This window comes from Dendrobium catenatum, unplaced genomic scaffold (genome assembly GCF_001605985.2).
Source record: "Dendrobium catenatum unplaced genomic scaffold, ASM160598v2 fragScaff_scaffold_1473, whole genome shotgun sequence".
In the NCBI taxonomy this organism is placed as follows: Eukaryota; Viridiplantae; Streptophyta; class Magnoliopsida; order Asparagales; family Orchidaceae; genus Dendrobium; species Dendrobium catenatum.
Window position 1 is genome coordinate 109255 of NW_021319935.1, and position 6124 is coordinate 115378.

The 6124-nt window shown below is 35.0% G+C and overlaps 1 long non-coding RNA gene across 1 annotated transcript; it reads left to right on the forward strand.

Moving 5' to 3' along the window:
• The first annotated feature begins 5603 nt into the window (after positions 1-5603).
• On the forward strand, positions 5604-5861 carry LOC114581014. Its single transcript, XR_003702817.1, has 2 exons — positions 5604-5651; positions 5735-5861. It is a non-coding gene; the product is annotated as an uncharacterized LOC114581014 (long non-coding RNA).
• Positions 5862-6124: the final 263 nt, after the last annotated feature.

Genomic DNA, 6124 nt, shown 5'->3' on the forward strand with positions numbered 1-6124 from the left:
TTACTTTGTCTTCCATTAACATCTACACTTTTTGATTGTTTATTTAATTAGAATAAAAATGATAATTAAAAAATATGTAAAATTAGAATAATAATAAAACTTAGATTATGATTTAAGTGAACATTATATTATGATTCATAGATTAGAAAACCAATAATAAACTAATTTAGATCATTTAAGTTATTGACTTAATTTCAATTTATAAGTTATACATTTATAAATTAACCTTTGAATTGAAAGATGAGTAATTAAGGTTAAAATAAATAGGTAGGAGTACTTTAAAGTTGGAAATCATAGTAACTGAAATTGGAACTAGTGATCTTATTAAATCCTTACATTAAAATTATTAAGATTGTAAGTGATTATAAGCAAAAATAATATTCAAATTTATTAACAATGTAACCTATGCAAATGAAAAGAAAATAATTATGATAAGAGTTCTAAAAAGAAAGAAAAGATGAAAGTACATTAAAAAATTAGTATTAGTTAGAAGCTTAAAGTCAAACTATAATCTTATACTTAAATACACAAAGTATAAGATTTAAAATATAGTACATATGATGACTGATATATCATCAAAAAATTATCTTGATCAGGCACAATTCTCGAGGCAAAATCAAGTTGTGAACTTCAAAAATTAATTCAGAAACAATATGAACTCCAATTTTAGCAAACTTATAGTCAAACTGAACGTCTAAAAATATAAAACCAACGACACCAAGTTTGACTCAATCCGAGCCCAAATGGATCCAAATCAAAGACCCGAAGCACATTCAGAAGATTTAAGCCATAATTTTGATTACTAAACGGTTTCCAAACGTGACATGCTTATAGTCAAATTAAGAGGCTTGACGAGACAAATCCAACAAGCCCAAGATTGGCAAATTCTGATATCATTAAGACATTCAAATGCCTAATAAACAATCTATGATTAAAGGATTCAACATCGGCCGTCCATTCAAACCACTCACAATTTTCCCTTGATCTTCCTACTATTTATAGGCCATGCCACTCTCCAAAAATTATAAATAGACATCTCATTCTTCATTGAAAGAGGAGAGAGAGGGAAGGAAGGAGGCCCAATATGAGAATAGAAGGAAGCAATGAAGAAAAGGATGAGGAGGAGGAGACTCCTCCTCAATCACTGCCACACTTTCACCCGACAGTCGACTAACACCGTAGTTTTGTCTGATCACCAATTGTTTCCAGAATTAAGCGAGGAAACAAGAAGAAAAGGAAGAGACTCTACCTCGACCACCGCCGAACTTCCACCGGGTAGCCTACCGACGTTGGAGTTCTGCCTGATTGCCATCTAATGCCAGAGTTTTGCTCGTCTGTCGACTGACGTCAAACTTCTACCAGACATCAGACCTTCGCTCATCATCGGATTGCTACTCATCACCAGACTTTCACCTGGCTTCTATCTGACACCAAATTTCTTTCCATCAATAGACTTCTACCCAACGCCAGACTTGCGCCCGTCTCTAGATTCTTATTTGACACTGGAATTTTTACCATTGCTAGATTCCTACCAAATGTTGGACTTTTGCTCATCGTCGAATTCCTTCTCGACCTTGGACTTTCGCCCATCATCAGAATTCTATCGGACTTCTACCCGTTGACGGACAATCGTCGGACTTCTATCTGGCATTGGACTTCTATCCATCGTTGGACTTCTACCTGACGTCATCCTTGTGACTACCATCATCAAACAACAGTCTTTATGACCTCTATCGCCCATCAAATATTGTCCTTCCAACTTACGTAGCCCATCGACTATAATCATTCCAACCTTCGTCACCAGACAAAGGTCTTTCTGACTTCCGTCGTTCGCAAACTACAGTCTTTCTGACTAAAGTCGCCCACCAACTACATTCTTTCTGACCTCCATCACCCACTGACTATGGCCCTTCCGACCAAGCAAACACGATAAAAGTTATTCTTCCTATTTCCACCGTGTAACACACTTTATATGATGTATATTTGTTACATAAAGTCATGTCCTTCCTTCCAATGAAGGGTCTCATTTGTAATCAACTGCAAATACTAGTGCATTCATTCAAAATGGGCTAATCCCCATGGCTTTTCCCTTTTTTAATATTTTCCACATAAAAATTTTGGTGTCTCCTATAAAAGATGCACCCTCACTTTTTATCTTATTGCGTGTTGGATCTGTGTACAAAACTTGAGACGTTAAATTTTATATTTCTCTACCGCCACGAATACTCCAGGATGCAACAATGATGCACTAATGGATTTCAATCTTAACAACAAACCCATCTAATCTTTAAAGCTACATTATTCATTTTAAAATTTAATAGTTAATGATTATATTCATAACATAAAAATTCAAAATAAGCAATGTCAAGGGTGCGGGTTAGGATAATTATTAGGATTTTTTATAAACTAGAATTATAACCTTATTCATTTCAATTACTTTTAAACCGTGATGTATTTTTTTATATTTTAGTAGTTTAAAATTATTAATTTTTTACTTTGGTTATTAAATTAATCATAAGTAAAGATTTCTTATTTGCTTGATGACAAGCAAGATTTTAAGTTAGGGAGAATTCGATAATTATAAATTATATAATATTTTATATATTTGAATTTTAATTAAAATATATTATTTTAGTTATTTTTGTATAGGAAAAACTCAAAAATGGTAAAAACTATAAAAGAACATTTAACATCATAGTGCCATAAGAAACACCACAGCTGTGTTACATTTAACATCGCTAAGGCATCACTTTTAGATATTATAGTGCCATACTCTCTATTTGTGAGCACTGCAATGGAAACACATCTAGTATAGTATCATTCGAAGTGTCATTGCGTTAGAAATCCATCTTGGCAGTGCCAGGTTCTCGGGAAATTGAATGCCATGGAGTCACACATTTCAACGCCTTGGTGCAATTTTGTCCACTCGGGTGCTGCAACATTCCAATAAATAAAGAAGCGTTTATTAAAAATAAAATGGTGATGTTTCAACCTCCTCCAAGATTCAGTAGTGAAGAAATTTTTGAAAGAGTAGAGTTCTTGCCCACCATAATGGAATCTCCAACATTAGCTGAGTTCAGATTGCCAGAATATGGTGTCAACCATAATTGGACCAAGAAAAGTATTTTTTGGTAGTTGCCATATTAGAGAACAAACTTGATTAGACATAATTTGGATGTTATGTATATAGAGAAAAATGTTTTTGATAATATTTTCTATATAGTTATGGACATCAAAGAGAAATTGAAAGATAACATAAAAGCAAGGATGGACTTAAAGGAGATTTGTAGAAGGAAAGCTTTGGAATTGAAGGATGGTGGAGCGGGAAAATTTCTCAAACCAAAAGCTCAATTCACATTAACTTTAGAGCAAAAACGAGCAATTTGTGAATGGGTGAAGACTCTACGAGTACCTGATGGATATTCTTCCAATCTAAGCAGGTGTGTTGACATAAGATCAGGGAGATTATTCAGATTGAAAAGTCATGATTGTCACATCTTCATGCAATGTCTACTATCCACTGCTTTTAGTTATCTACCAGATCAGATTTTAAAGCCCTTGATTGAGCTAAGCGTTTTCTTTAAAGATTTATGCTCTTCTAAATTAAATGTAGAGAATTTGATTCTTATGGAGCAGCAAATTCCATTCATTTTGTGTCAACTTGAGAAAATATTTCCTCCAGGCTTCTTTGACTCTATGGAGCATCTACCTATTCATTTACCATATGAGGCTATGGTTGGTGGACCTGTTCAGTATAGGTGGATGTATCATTTTGAGAGATATTTAAATAAACTTAAGAAGACCGCTAAGAATAAATTACGATCCGAAAGCTCTATTTGTGAAGCATATTTAACATACGAGAGAACTCAGTTTTGCTCGTATTATTTTGAAACAATGTCTCAATCAGGTGAAAGTTCAGCATCTCAAAATGTTGGTAAATACTCTAATATATCTGTATTCAGTGGAATTGGAGAACCTTTAGGCGCTGGCACAGTGCGCTATTTGACCGATAAGGAGATGACAGTTATCACATTATACATTTTGCTTAATTGTGATGAAGTTGAGCCGTATCTCGAGTAAGTATGAGTTAAGTTGTTTATATTTTTTGTTTTCTTTTAAAATTTGATCTAAACTCAAGATGTTAATTTGTAGGAGGTTCATTGATAGTCTTAGTACATCAGAAGAAGGAGAAGTCCAGAAGATAGTGGAAAAAGAATTCACTGCTTGGTTTAAAAATACGGTATATTTTGAATAATTAGTCTTACTTAATGAGTTATGTCTGCAATTAATATTAATAACAATAACATCTTGTACATTTAAAGGTACACACTGAAGACAGTTCGCAGTGCTCAAGGTTATCTGAGTTAGCTTGGGGACCAAATAGATTAGTAAAATGTTATCAAATATTTGTGGTCAATGGTTATAAATTCCAAACAAAAAATTGGTGTGAAGGTAGGAAGACAAAAAAATTCTGGCGTATGTGTAAGAGGGAACACCCATACAGGGGATGATTCTGAATACTACGGGGTATTACAAGAAATATTAGAGGTTGAATATCCCGGTCACAATAGCACTGTCTATCTCTTCAATTGTGAATGGTTTGATCCAGTACCAAATAAAGGCATGAAAGTTCATCCAATTTACGGTATAACAAAAGTAAAGCGGGCTAGGAGATATGCAAAGTTCGATCCATTCATCATTGCTAGTCGGGCAACTCAAGTCTATTATGCTAACTATCCAAGCGAAATACGAGGCAAACAGGATTGGCTGGTAGTTATGAAGACAAAACCAAGGGGAGTAATTGAAAAAATCACTTCGATACCATCAGCACATCAAGAAGAGTTTATGTCTAATTTAAAAAATCTCCCAATCAATGTAGATGGCCAAATCAGAATTAATGAGAGCGAGTTGCAGTTAAATGAGGTAGATCTAACCATAGAGAAAAGTAATGATGAATCTGATAGTGCTGGGAGTGTATCATCTGATGAAAGTGAATCAACAAATGATGAGTTAACAACCTAAGGTAAATTAAATTTATTTTTGCTACTGCACTGCATTTTATTTTACTTCCCTGCATTTTACTTCACTGTATTTATTTTATTGTTACTGCTGCGTTATTTTTTCTTAAATTTTTGTTATAACTCATATTTTTAATATTTCTTTTTTATTTATGTACAGATGGCTTCAGGTGAAGAGCCTAGTAGAGGATTGATAAAAAACATTTTTAACAGATGCACTAAGAAAGTTACAGTTAGACCAGCTAGGACATTACGTACATAGGGGACCACCTCGTCTCAGCCTGCTACACAGTCTCATCCTGCTACACAGCCTCAGCCTGCTACACAGCCTTTACCCACTCTTGGAGCCAGTAGCCCTCAGTTTTACTCAGCAGACCTTCGATTTCCTTCACCAGATCCCGGGCAGAGTACTACTTTCTACCCATACTACACACCCCCACCATATGCTGGTGCCCCTCCTACTTATCCATTTCCACCATATGCTCCACCATACTATCCCCCACCATCTCATCAGCCTACAGCAGCTGGACCTTCGACAGCAGCCGGACTTTTGACAGCAGCCGGATCTTCGACAGTAGCTGCAGCAGAGCAGGCGACAGATGGTAGAATGTTGATAGCACTTGAGGGTGACACGTACGCACATTCTCTTTTATTTAAGCTAACGAACATTTCTATTTTATATTTTATATTTGTTTCACATAACTTTATTTTTGTAGGTTCTACCCATCAAAACAACCGACACATAAAATACGGGACATCATACGGAGCAGGTTTGACGCTCCTTATGTTTCTTGGAAGAAAGTCCCGAAAGAAGTCCGGGAGATGTGGTTTAGAGAGTTTGAGGTATTTTTTGGTTTTATTTTTTATGTAAAATGATTTATTCTTTTTTACTTAATCTAAAAATCTTATATATTATATATCATATGTATTTGAATGCAGAAAGAATTTTGTTGGCTGCCGCAACACAATGACAAGATTAGAAAGAATTTTGAGAAGCGTGTGTCTACTCGGATGCGTGACATGTTCACAGATATTAGAAAGCATGGGAAGAGACCATTGTGGATTGGAGAGGATATATGGGCTGAGTTGAATGCAGCTTGGGGCAG